Raw genomic sequence first — 13,779 nt, 5'->3', positions numbered from 1 at the left:
GGAGAAGAGATACATCATGCAGAACACCATTGTCCATCTGCTTCCTATGGCAGCCATTGAGCTGGTGACTCCGAGCAAATCCTTCGGTGTCTGCTCAATATTCTTCATGGTCCTGAAGAAGGACCAAAATGCCTGGAGAGCTGTTCTCAACCTAAAATTCCTGAACCAATGGATTGTGTACAAGAAGTTCAGGATTGAAACATTAGCCTCCATAAGGGAAGCCCTTCACTCTCAGGACTTCCTCACATCAATAGATCTCAGAGAGGCTTATCTTCATGTCCCCATGTACCCCAACCATTAGACGTTCCTCCGATTTTTTTACAATGGCCAACACTTTTTTGAGCTCTACCCTTCAGACTGGCCTTGGCTCCGTGGGTATTTACAAAGATCATGGCTGCCCTGGTGGCATATCTTCACCTCCAAGGTGTCCATATTTACCCCTACCTGGACAATTTGCTTATATGTTCACCATCCAGCAGGGGGCTCTTTGAGATCTAAATGTCACCCTTAGCATGCCTAGAAAATCATGGTTTCCTGGTGAATTTCCAAAAAAGTCACCTACATCCAATGCAGACTCTAATTCATCTGAGGGTTCTGCTAGACACTACCAAGGGCAGAATCTCACTCTCACATGACAGGGCTCAGAGCATCAGGATGGCAGCCCTGATCTTATCATCCTTGAAGTACATGACCTCAAGTTTCTGGCAAGGGTGCTGAGCCTCCTGGTGTCAACATCACAAGTGACACCATGGGCCAAGCACCATTCCCATCCATTACAATGGACTCTCCTACCTTTTCAGGATGCCATTGCTTGCAGTCAACACTTCCAGATTCATATCTTTCCATATCTCCAGAAGGCAATGGTCTAGTGGACCAGGTTCCACAATCTGCTGAAAGGCTGTCCTTTAAAGGATCTGACATGGGTTCCCCTCACCACAGACATCAGCCTTCTGGGGTGGGGTGCCCACTGGCAAGGCCACTTCATTCAAGGCCACTGGTCACTGGCCGAACAAAGAATGAATATCAATTGGCTCAAGCTCAGGATGACACACCTTGCCTTGCAGTTCTTTATACCTTGGCTCCATGTCTCCCATGTCCTCATCAGGACCGAAAACAGTACTGTGGAAGCTCATATCAACAGAGCGGGAGGACACACTCAATGGAGCTGCAGGCAGAGGCTTGCCTTCTAAACTGGACAGAATGCCATCTCTCTTCCCTTTCCTTCAGCCACGCAAATGGATGCTGAATCGCAACATTTCCCATTAGATCTAGTCTCAGCTCGGGAGACCCCTCTTTGCCTCTCCAGAAAATCATCAGCTCAAGACATTCTTTTTGAGGTTCCACTCTCACAAAGCGGACACAATGGACATCCTGTTGGTTCCTTGGCCCCCAGGATTACTGTACGCCTTTCCTCCAATTCCAAATCTCCCTTGGGTACTACACAAGATCAAGGAGGAAAAGGCCATGGTGATCCTCATAGTCCCATTCTGGCCTCGGTGTCCCTAGTTCTCTTTTTTTTTTTTTTCAATAATTTTTATTCAGATTTTCATAAAACATACAAGACAAAATCATAAAACATTCAAAGACAAAAAACAAAATCAAAAATAGTTAAACAAAAAGAAAAAAAGAAAAAAAAAACAAAAATAAAAAATAAAGAGTAAAATATTGACTTCCCATTTGTCAAAGATCAAATCAGTTATAAGTCTATAATATATAACAATCCTGTCTCTTAAGTCATATTATAAAATCACTTTCCTCCAGTAGTTATCTTACTTAATCATCAAATCTCATATACATTACTTTATTCTTTCCACAAAAAGTCAAAGAGAGGTTTCAATTCTTTAAGAAATATATCTATCAATTTTTTTTTTCCAGATAAGCATATCGATTAATCCATCTCATTACTAATTATGATAATCTTATTGTCATAACCATAGTCAAAATAAACATTTCAATTAATCCATCACATCAGAATCTGTTAGGTTCAGTAATTTCAGTAGCCATTGTTCTATTATCTCTATTAGTTCCATTTTCCGTCTTCCATCTTCAGTAGTCTTGTTAAGTCCAGTAATTTCAATATCCAATCTTCCATTATCAGTATTCCATAATAATCTTGCTGTCAAAGCCATAGTCATATAGTAAGAGTCTGATGGGAATTACCTCTATCCCAAATATTTTCTTGCCATCCATTCTAAATAGGTTGCTGAAATACTGCTGTAAAATCATATCTCTGTTCTTTTTTTCAAAATACACTGGGTCATCTCTTAAAAGTTTTTCCATTGTCACATGGCTGCAGTTAATTCCATAGATTTTCTCTATATTGGGCTCCATCACATCATTCCAGTCCAGAAGATTATCCATGCCATTGATAACTTTATCTCTAGAATCTTCATTAATTTCTTCAGAGATAACATTGAGTTCCAAACAATAGATTTTATTTCTAAAGTCCATAGACTCCAAATCTTGTTCCTGTTCCACGTTTGTTCCAATCTCCGGGATCTCCTCTCTCACAGGGACCCCTGTTCCAGTCTCCAGGGTCACCTCTCTCACAGGGACCCCTGTTCCAATCTCCGGGGTCTCCTCTCTCACAGGGACCCCTTCCAGGGTCACCTCTCTCACAGGGACCCTTATATCTTTAATCTCCTGCTTCATTTTACTCAATTCAATTTTCATTATCTCAATCTCATCCATTATTTTCTGAAACATAGTTATTTCCAGATTCTCAGCCACTTTCTTAATTGCCATTTTAAAAGAAAAATATAGGAAAACCACTTCTTATTTCAGCAACAATTGGGTTAATACTCCAAACTTGGTGACATCACAGTATAAACAGAGCAGACAGCCTTATCTCTCCATAGTTAAGTAAACAAAATGCAGTTCCCAGGAACGGAACAATTAATGGCAATCGTCAAGAAACAGATTCGTCAAAATAAAATAGACCAAAAAGAGAGTAGTCTCAAAACAGTATAATATTTTTCAAAATAAAAATCTGGAATAGAAATCCCTCTTCTGTGTATATCTTTAGAATGCAAATCCAGGACAGCTTTTTGCAACAAAAACAGAGATAAGCTATTAATTAGTGCGTAGCAGAGAGAAGTTATGGCTCCCCAGTGAGATGTCAAAAACCGATCAATCTGGCAAATCTCTTTTAAACAGCAACAATTTAAGTCAAGTAAAAGAAAAATATAGAAAGAAGGGTGCTTGCCTGTTAGTGCGTTCTCTCTTAGAAGATAAGATGAACGTTCGCTTTAACAGATAGAGCTTGCTGTTGAAAATCCGTCCCACCTTCGTCGGCTGGACCTCGTCCCATAAATTAATGAGATCTGGTCGTCCCAACAAAAATAGGCTTTGAGGTTAATCTCTTCGTTTCTCCCTACCCGGGAGAAGTTTAATCAGTCAAAAAAAAAAGAAAAAACTGACTGATATATCTGAATAAGCTTCTTTTGAGGCAGGAGCCCGTCTCAAAAGCAGGCACAGGCTAAGTCACCCTTCCCGGAAGTCGGTGTCCCTAGTTCTCAGATGTTCTGACCATGGCAGTATCTCCCCCATGAAGAATACCTCAATAACTGGACCTGATCTCTGAAGGCCCTCTACATCATCCGGACCCAAGCTGATTCCAGCTGATGAGCTGGGTTTTGAACAGAGACGCCCAAGAAAGTTTGGCCTCAATACAGACATAACTGATACCATCTTAGCATCCAGGTGTCCCTCAACAGTCCGCATTTATTCTTCTTCCTGGAAGACCTTCATATCCTGGTGTTTTTCCAAAAGCATCTCTATTCACAAACCAAGGATTACTAACTTTCTCACTTTTCTTCAAGATGGCCTCAATAAGAGCCTCAGGCCCAATACCCTAAAGAGGCAAGCTGCAGCTATATTCTCTTTAGCTTCTACCCCATCAGTATCTCCCATTATCCACTGCTGAAGAGATTTCTAAGAGGGACAACCCTTAAATGTCCTCGTACAGTGCATAGATATCCATCATGGGATCTCCATAAGGTGCTCAGGGCCTTACAAATGCCAACATTTGAGCCTTTGAGTAAGGTCTCCCTTAGACTCCTATCTCTGAAGGGCCTTTTTCTCATAGCAATAACATCTGCTCATAGGGTTTCAGAATTTAATGCCTTATCAGCTGCTAAACACTTTTGCATTTTTTATTCAGACAAGATAATCCTCCATACTAACTCCTCCTTTTTCCCTAAGGTACTTTCATTCCATCTACCCTCTTGAGGTGGATTAGAGTATGTATTGCTTTGGCCTATGAGACACAGGAATTACCAGTCCCGAATAGAATTATGGCTCACTCTAAGGGAGCTGCTGCCATATCTGCAGCCCTCTCAGCCAATGCCCCATTGGATGAGATCTGCAGGTTGGCCACATGGGCCTCACCCAGCTCCTTCGCCAAACTCTGTAAAATGGATACTTATGCCTCAGCAAAAGCTGCCTTTGGCCGCAGAGTCCTACAACAGTTTTTCCTATTCAATGGACAGCCTTCAGTCTATGTCCCTCCCTACATGGGAAGCTTTAGAACATCCCAAGCTGATGAATTTCTCCAGCAACACGAGAAAAAAATGTTGGTCCCCTACCTGAAAAGTAGTTTTGTGTTGCTGGGCAGAAACTCATCAGCCCCATTCTCGTGGCTGTCCTCATTTGTTTTCTCCATTATTTTTTTGCCTATAAATTGGTCCTATGGGAAAGTAGGTTATTCGTCCTCCGCTATTGCATGGTTGTTTTTTCCTTTGACCTGTTCAAGTTTGGCGAGGATGCAAACTGAGGAATGCTGGGAGTGACCTACTTTCCTCAACTCGTCTTTCCTGCCTGTGACCACAAGGCGGAGCTATAACCCAAGCTGATGAGTTTCTGCCCAGCAACACACAACTACCTTTCAGATAGGGAACCAACGGTTCTATCTCTACTTGGAGAATAGTCTGATATGTTTATTTTTTAAAAGAAAATTTAGTGCTCTTAGAAATGTCAGTATACCCTAATATTTATGCCTAGAAAAGTTGTGCAAAATTGTTTAACAAGGGAACTTATATATGCATATATTTGCTTATTTTTTTTACCACGCTAAACTATGCTTTTGTAATTGTCACACAGCTTTCCAAACAAATTTGACTATGGTCATGTGAAATTCACTCTAAAATAGTCCCATAGTCATCTTGCAGCTGTAGACAGTGTCTCTGTATTATGTAAAAACAGTTCCCTCACTTCTCTGTGCCCAGTGAAAACAACCCTTTAGCACATAACTGATTTGTCCCAATTTTAGACACTTGATCCTTATTTTCAGCATTTCTACCTGCAATCCTGAGTGATTTTCGGTCTGAGCTGTTTCCTCACCAGTTGGAAGAATGGATGGGAGCTGACATTAAACTATTGTGGCTGTAGTGGCCAGTTGGTGAAGCTGCATTGCTCTCCTGGCTTCCTAACACTTTAGGCCGCTGCTGCAGACAGAGGGGGGGGGAGTGGGGAGGCATGGGGAGCTCAGTGCACCTTGGTGGAATTAATTCAAGGCTCCTGCCACACACCACGTTCCCTGCATCTCGCCCCCTCACTCAGCAGCAGCGACCCGTGATGTTGGGAAGCAGGGAGAGCAATGGAGCCCCACCTGCACTGCCCTACCAGCTGCTATTGTATTGTGTATTGTGCAATCCCACATAGGTGGCTTTTATTTGTTAGTACAGATATTCCCTATGGAAAGAAATGACTACCTGTCCCTGAAATACTTGTTAGCATAAACTTCAATACTTAACCAGGAGCACAGAAAGCTGCCAACAGGGTCTGCCCTTTGCTTTAATCATTTAGGACATATTTGGACAGGTACTTCCATGCACCACAAGATCACTAGCATTAAGGCAATAGGCAGACAGCCATGTAAAGAAGGGTATTTCTTTTTTAAAAAAAATTGACAGCTTTTATAAGTAAAACAAATGCACTGTTATTAACATAGGGCTTTGCTTTAAAAATCACTGTTTAGTGTGAGTGCTTAATTTCTTATTCCCTAGTTCTAATACTTTATCATTTAACTGCATGTTTTTTGTCCTTTAATATATACGTGTAGATTTATTCTATATATTGATATACATGTTCCTTTTGTTGTATTTATATATGTATATATAGTGTCCTTTTATTTTCTTCCATTAATGCTAGTGTTCTTCCACTTGACCTAAGGGCAGGTAAAGATAAGATTGTGTGGATTTTTTCTGTTTTTAAATTGGGAAAAATGCAGCCTGTAAAGAGAAAGGAAGAGTGGAGTTCATTAAATGGGAACTTGAACTGATAGAGGAAATTTTTTATTGAACATTCTTCATTTCCTTAACATAGTATCTGCATCACTGATTTAAAAAGCATTAAGGGTATGTACTATCTTTGATGACAGTCATTTAGACAGGCTATGTTGAAGAAGCCAGATGGTGCTTTGGGGAGGAGCTTAGCCTTCTGTGGCTCAGCCTGTGCTTTGACAGCAGTGGTAGTCATTTCTAAGTTTCTCCTTCTTCAGAGACTCTGACAAAGCCACTGCTATCACTCCTAGGGATGACGGAGAGAAGGCTCCCCTCCCCAATTCATTCAAGTATTGGGAGATATGAAGTGCTGCCTGTTTCTTGGTCACACTGAGCTTTCTGATGTGTGAGTGCCCTATGAAAACAAAGATGGCTTGGTATATTGAAAATGAAGTGTAAGCAAAGATGGGGGATTATACAAACATACACAATCAGTTCAATAAATCTCATCCGTTGTTTACACTTCTTTTCCAATATACTGACCCTCTTTACCTAAGAGTGTGTGTGTGTGCATGTGCACACATGCATATACAGAGAGAGAGAGGATAGTTGCATGAATGTTTGGTTCCCATTTCCGGTTGTTACATTGGAGGAAATGTGCTGTTTACTTCAGAGGCTATAAAACTTCCTAGATCAAGTTAAGATGGCTGCTGCCATTAGTATACGAAAGTGAAACAAAAAATCATAGGAGAAAAGGTCATCAGTGTGATTAAAGAATTGTACAGAATTATAGTATTGCAGTATATTGTGCTACATCATGGTGTTGGATTATTTCCTGCAGAATTTCAGATCAGAATTTCAGAGAATCTGAGTTGTTCCTTACCTAATATTCCAGTTTCTTCCTGTCACAGAGGTGAATGAGTTGCTTTTCAGGATGGACGAATCAGCCTATTTCTGGTTCGTGTCAATTTTGCATGTGTATATTCATAAGTCCATTCCATCCCTTTTCTGCATTGGTCTTTTTTTAAAAAAAATGTTAAAATTCATTTTCAAATTTATATTTAAAGACATAATTAAACAAAAATGTATTTAAATAGTTATTTTAATATGTATTTTATCTCTTTATATTCATTTCTAAACAAATTTTACTCTAAAATACACATTCTTTTATGAATCTCAGTACTTTCTTTAAGGGATAACTGTATCGCAAAATTCAGAGAAGTATGAAATCAGAAGGACAATTGCCTTCCCATCCATGTAATTATTAGAGTAGATACAAATTAAGTCAGTTCACTTTAAAAGGTGACTCATGAAATTGTCACTGATCCATAGTTGCTATGTGCAAACTCTTCAACAAAACATAATTACAAATAAGCCTTAGCAATTCCTTGTAGATTCTATTTTCTTTGCCATTTTTTCTGTATATGTTTTCACGTGAGGGCATTATTCATGTTATATGGACAACAGTAATTCCTTTCTGTACAAATGACGGGTTCTAACAAAAGGGCACCTAATCTGCCCTTCAGGGTGAAAAAAAACAGAGTGGGACCGTGACCACCCCTAGGAAAAGGGCACACTTAAAATGTACAGGAAATAATAATTTGTAAATAATAATCTAGAACCATAGTGTGAAATCAGATACATATCAATGCATAGTATGAAGAAATATTTATATAAGCACGAATGTAAAAGATGTTTATTATTTACACAACCTGTAAAGTTATTTATAGTGCAATCCTATGCATGTTTACTCAAAAGCAAGTCCCAATGTATTCAATGGGGTTTATTCAGACAGGGAAGCATGCACAGGACTGCAATTCAGTGATAAGGAACTTCACTCACCCAATCCAAAATTCAGAATCATGCCACTTTAAGTTGTTTTGCAACTGTTTTTTACTTGTTTTATGGTTATTGGATTTTAAATGGCTTTATTTCTTGTTGTGAGCTGCCTTGGTTTCCAACCCTACCTCACAGGGTTGTTGGAAATATTCCATATATACACACACTGGAGATGTAAAAAATATATGCACCCCATATAATAATTTATTGTCAAAACCAGATGGCCATTGCAGAACATTTGTTTTTAAAGTATTAGCTTCCTGCTAAATAAAAGCAGTGACACCTAAGTAAGCCATGCCTAACTGCTTTTTTGAAAAAAAATAATTGGAAGAGGATAGACTTACAACACAATCCTTTTCTGTGTTCACTCAAAAGTCCCGCTGATTTTCAGCACAATCCTATGTCTCTTCAAAAATAAGTCCTACTTAATTCAGTGGGGTTAACTCCCAGGTATGCGGAATTAACAGTGCAGCTTTACTCTCAGAAAAGCTTCATATTGGGAAGGTTTTCAAAATAGGTTATAAATAAGACAAATAAACTGCCCTCTTCAACAGTCCAGTAGAATTTAAACTTGTTTGACTCCTTAATTGGAAAACTATAACACTGCAGCATGTGCACTTTTAAAAACTTCTGTTCAAAAATTATTTGAAAGATAAAATGTATCATATGTCATTTTTGCAAGTAATTAAAAAAGACCTGCATGTATACTTTTATTATAATTATAATTGTTTACTGTGTATACCCACCAAGATCCTGTGTGATCTTCTGTTGTAGTGCAATCCTATGCATGTTTACTCAAAAGCAAGTCCCAATCCTGTACAGAGAAAGTACTCTTTATGCTGCTGAAAGCTATATATTTACTGAATTTCTAATGTGAGACAAATAGGTAAAGGAAACTGTTCTCAGAACTTGAAATGGGGTTTAGGTATTGCCTGGGGGTCAACAAATCTCATCAATCACAACCCTGACTTCATTTATTGGCTAAAAACCGAAAGGGCAGGGATCAGAGGAGCCTGTACTAACAAAAGTTGCAGGGGGGGCTGACATTTTGGTTTATCTTTTGAACCAGACAACCTAGAAACTTAATTTTTTTTAAAAAAAAATGAAAGTTAAGAATAGGGAGATTAAGGTGACTCACTCAGAGACCTGGAGGGGACCCACAAAAACTGGAGTCTCCGGGTGAAAACCAGAGACCTGGCAACCCTAATCTCTATACAGTGGAGCACATTCCAAGAATGTGCTCATTGACTTGTAACAATGTATTACATTATGTAAACTGTTGGGGGGGAGACAAAGATGAGTGTTCAGGAGTCTTTGAGAAATCTGTCAAAATTAAGTCCTCTGCTTTGAAGGAATAGCTGTGACATCCAATTGTGGTTTTGCTGCAGCTTCCATAATTTTACACACCTCTTGTATTGCCAGAAGGCATCTATTTGCAAGTTCATCAAACAAGGTTCCTATTTTTGAATACATGGAACTTACGCCTGTTCAAAACTCTTAGGAAGGGAAATGCTATATTTTGCTTTACAGATAAGGACCTTATTTTTTCTGGATTAATTAGCATTAAATATGTTGTGCGTCAGAAAGCTGGAATTTGGTTTCAGCACTGGACGCTGAGTGATGGACCAGTGGGGGGGGCAGTAGCATCCCAAATACATGAAAAAATGTTGTGAATGTATATAGCTCTGCTTCTTTAAGCAAAACTGTGAAGTAACAATCTTTCAAAAACTCTATAGTTTCCCCTGACAGATTGTCCAGCATTATTTCCGGATAAATAAACATCTCATGGTGTTTCATTGCATACTATATGGTTTATCTTTTTGAGAACACGTTATGCATTAAGTACCACTTAGAACCCACTGAGGTGCATCTAGCATCTTCACTATGTAGCTTTTGCCATATGCTGAAGATGCCCCTCTTTACTCAGCCCTGTAACAGTTAAGTTTTTTGTTTTGTTTTATGGAACCCATCTCTTTTGCTAAATTTATGCTGTTCTGTTCTGTTCTGGCTGGAATAGTTTTATTTGTTTTATAATTTCAGCTGTTTTTATAATAGTTGTTTATTATGTTGTTGTAACCCACCCTAGGATTTTATCATGAAGGGCAAGTAAGAAATCTTATAAATAAATAAATGTGTCTCCGGTATAAAATTCTTTACTTGACCATCTGTGGGAATCCTTCTGAGCTCTGCAAAAAAGAATAGAGGTTGCACAGTTGTGATTCTTGATGTGGGTTCCTCGGGTTAAAAACTCTTTGAGGTAATGGAGGATGAATGGTGATTAGCCTTTCAATGATAATGATAATAGTTGATAATAATTACTACTACTACTACTACTCTAGGTAACTTACAGCCTGTATTTTAGTAATGATTTTTATCTCCCTGTTTTCTCCTATTGTATTAAGTAAAATGTATTTAAAAGAACCTGCATTGATGTTTATTTATGTATGTGTTGTGTTACTTAACAGGTAAGATGGTGCTATGATGTTTGAAACATTTTTACTCTGTAAAAATATTGTTACTGTGTTGTTTTTTCTTTCCTGCTTTCTCTGATGAAGAACATTCAGAGAACCCTTTTGAAACCTCTCCTGTCATGCATACTGTACCTGTAACATATAATAAGGGTGTTACAATTTATCTTATTAATATTAATGCCATGGAAATAACTGAAATGCAGCATTCCACAGAAAGAAACTACAGAAAAGAAATTTGGGAATTTCCAAAATAAAAATATAAAGTTATAGTCAAGCATGATTTTATGGTTTGCCATAAATCTGTAGAATTGTCTTCATTTTTAGGATGTTTGCTTTAAGTATATTTAGTGACTAGCCTTTGAACTGAGCAGTAGAGTTCATAAACATGCCAGTTTATCTGGAAATGTCACTGAATTCAGTGGGACATACTCTCAAATGAGTAGCATAAGATTAAATTGTTCTGTAGTTAGTGGTACTTTATAGTATACTAGTATGTTTACTTCCACTTCATATGCAATGTCTGCTAATCCAATAGTCACTAATTCTCTAATGATGCCAGAGTGGAGCAGACCTTGAGGAATCACCTCCTCTCAGTCACCAAGCTGGATCCTCTTTAAAATAAAAACAAAAAACACCATGAGGGAAGGCTTCTATTCAGCTTCCAGACCTGCTGCCTTGCTTGGTTGACCGGCAACACTGTTTTTGCTCAGGCCTTTGCAACCATTTTTTAAATAGATTTTTTCCCCTCTCCTTCCTTACCATTCTAGTCAGGAACTTGAATTGCATATGGAAGGAAAATGACACAGCCTGAAAAGAAAGAAATTGAAATATGGACCTGTCATCTTCCTCTTCCATTTTAGATAGTTATTACAGTTTGGGGAGAAATTGAGACAGCTTGCTTTCTCATGCTCCAACCTGAAGGACAACATGCCACTCCAAGATTTTATCTTGGGTGAAATACCTTGTGTCCAACCACATGCAAGGCACGCACTGCCTTTCTAAATGTGCCAGCTTGTCAGAAGAGGTAACTTTGGAAGGTGGTGAGTCTTCCTAGTCACACCATGAATAGTTTTGGGGGGGGGAAGAGATGCACAGACAGAGACAGCCATAGCCACTCAGCCAATTGGGGAGAAGCAAAGACCAGGATCATTCTCATAGCTCTGAGTTCCATCTGTTTGGGCTTCATTGCCTCCCCCCCCCCAGTATATCAGGATAAGCTCAATATGGGGATCTCTGCCAAACAATGGAGACTGGGAGAACTAGACCATTTCATTCCACTTTTCATGAGCAGATCACTTTTCATGTAAGGGCTTTAGCTCAGTGGTAGAGCATGTATTCTGCATGCAGATCACCCTTGGTTCATTCCCCAGGTAGGGGTTGGGAAGGACCCTTTCCTGAAATCTGGAGATCCACTGCCAGTCAGTGTGGACAATACTGAGCTGGATGGCAGCTTCCTATCTTTCTATCATTCTTCCATGGGACATTATTCTGCTGTTTCTGAACAAAGATTAGATCAAGAGCAAGGATGTGTCGATTCTTATGGACAGCAAAGTTCCATAAGATTAAGGATGCGAAATGTGGAAGCCTCTCAAATGTTATTTCTGAGAGAAGAAAATTAGTGTCCATAAAGGCAGACACATGGCTTAATGCACAAATACATCAATGGGCTGGCTCAACAGGAACATAAGGATACAAGAAGAGCCTGCTGGATCAGGCCAATGGCCCATCTTTTCCAGCATCCTGTTCTTACAGTGGCCAACCAGTTGCCCATGGAAACCATTGACCAGACAGAATGCTGTTTACACTTAGGACCTTTCTTCAGATCTGCAGCTGGTTTAGAATAGTGAAGGTCAATCTGTTTGTGACTCTGGAGAAAAAGTCAGTGGATTGTTCAGGTGTCCCAAGACTTGTGGAGTGGATTAGCTAAAGGGACTGGTGTATGCTTTTTATTTCATCATGCTTTTTCCTAGAGCCATCCAGGAAACAAGATGGTTTCTGGATATCATCTGATTGTCAGTACCACCACTGTAGTGTTTCCCATCTTACCATAACTTACTTTCACAAGGTCCAGTGGAACACCTCCAACTAGATGTTACATCTGACAGCTTGGAGGTTGAGTAGCAACTACTTTTAGAATTGGGTTGCTCTGGTGGCATTATGACAACTTTTCTTCCACCATCCTCATATATTTGGCAAGCTCTTGGTCTAAATATAAGAAAATAGTCCCAATGATATTCAAGCAACACTCTGTCTGAAAATTCCTTCAGGAAAACTTTGACAAGGGTCTAAGTTCTAGCACACAGCAGTGGTGGCAAAATGGCATTATGTGCATGGAAAGATGATATCAGGTGGGTAGGTAGTTCCACCTAACGGTTGAAGACAGAGGAGAACTGTTGATTTTTGCAGGAACTTCCTGTTCTGTGTAGCTCCCAGCTCAGTTTCTCTTCTGCCTTCACACACAACGGTTGATCGCTCTCTCTGCTCTGTGTTCAGGCCTGTATATTCATTACGTGTATTTGTCTTAGTATTCTTCTTACTTCCAACCTTTCCCTTCTCCACCTTTTTAAATGACCAAAAAAAAGATTTTTCCTCTTTTCCCCCTCCCCCCCAAGCCCTTCTGAGGCGTGAGGCAAGCCAAGAAAGGGATTCCCCTCCCTTCTTCCACCTACATATGCAAGGGTGAGAAGTCCATAAGGGACGCCCTATGGAGGACCCAGCACCTCTCCCCTCCACCTAATGGGCTTGTTACCGCCGATCTTAGGCATTCACCCCCCTTCACAGGGTCCTTATTGGCCGTGGAGACGGGAATCTAGCGGCAGCCTTTCTAAGTCATCAACACTCCCTTCCCGCCTCAGAGCAGCAGCCCGCATCCACAAGCCCTAGACCGGCAGTGCCCAGGCCACAAGGTGCAGGAGGAGTCTCCCTCCACCCTCCTAAACCAGCGGCGTGGCATTACCTTTCAGCCGCAACAAGACGTGCCAGCCCCCCACCCCACAGCATCAATGGGAACATAGATGCCTGAGGTGTCCAGCCCCTGTAAGACCCCCTGCGCAGTTGCCCCATGGGGAAAGCAATCTACAGATCTGATAGGCCAGAGAAGAGGCCCAAGCCTCTCCTGCCCAAACCACTCCTGCCTAGGCCAAGACCAACGTCATTACCCAGGCAGGCCTCAGGGCCTTCATTCGGGCCAACCACCCAGACAGAGACAGCCATGGCCTGCCCCTCTTCTGGCAGGCTGGAGGTGGCTA

At 40.2% G+C, this 13,779-nt stretch overlaps 1 protein-coding gene across 13 annotated transcripts in view; it reads left to right on the top strand.

Moving 5' to 3' along the window:
• The window catches only part of NRCAM (neuronal cell adhesion molecule), a 181,496-nt gene that overhangs the window by 137,366 nt on the left and 30,351 nt on the right, over positions 1-13,779 (top strand). The window lies entirely within an intron of this gene.

The sequence above is a fragment of the Rhineura floridana genome, chromosome 8 (genome assembly GCF_030035675.1).
Source record: "Rhineura floridana isolate rRhiFlo1 chromosome 8, rRhiFlo1.hap2, whole genome shotgun sequence".
NCBI lineage: Eukaryota > Metazoa > Chordata > Lepidosauria > Squamata > Rhineuridae > Rhineura > Rhineura floridana.
The sequence above is the reverse complement of the archived record's forward strand: the minus strand, read 5'-3'. Positions and strand labels throughout refer to the sequence as shown.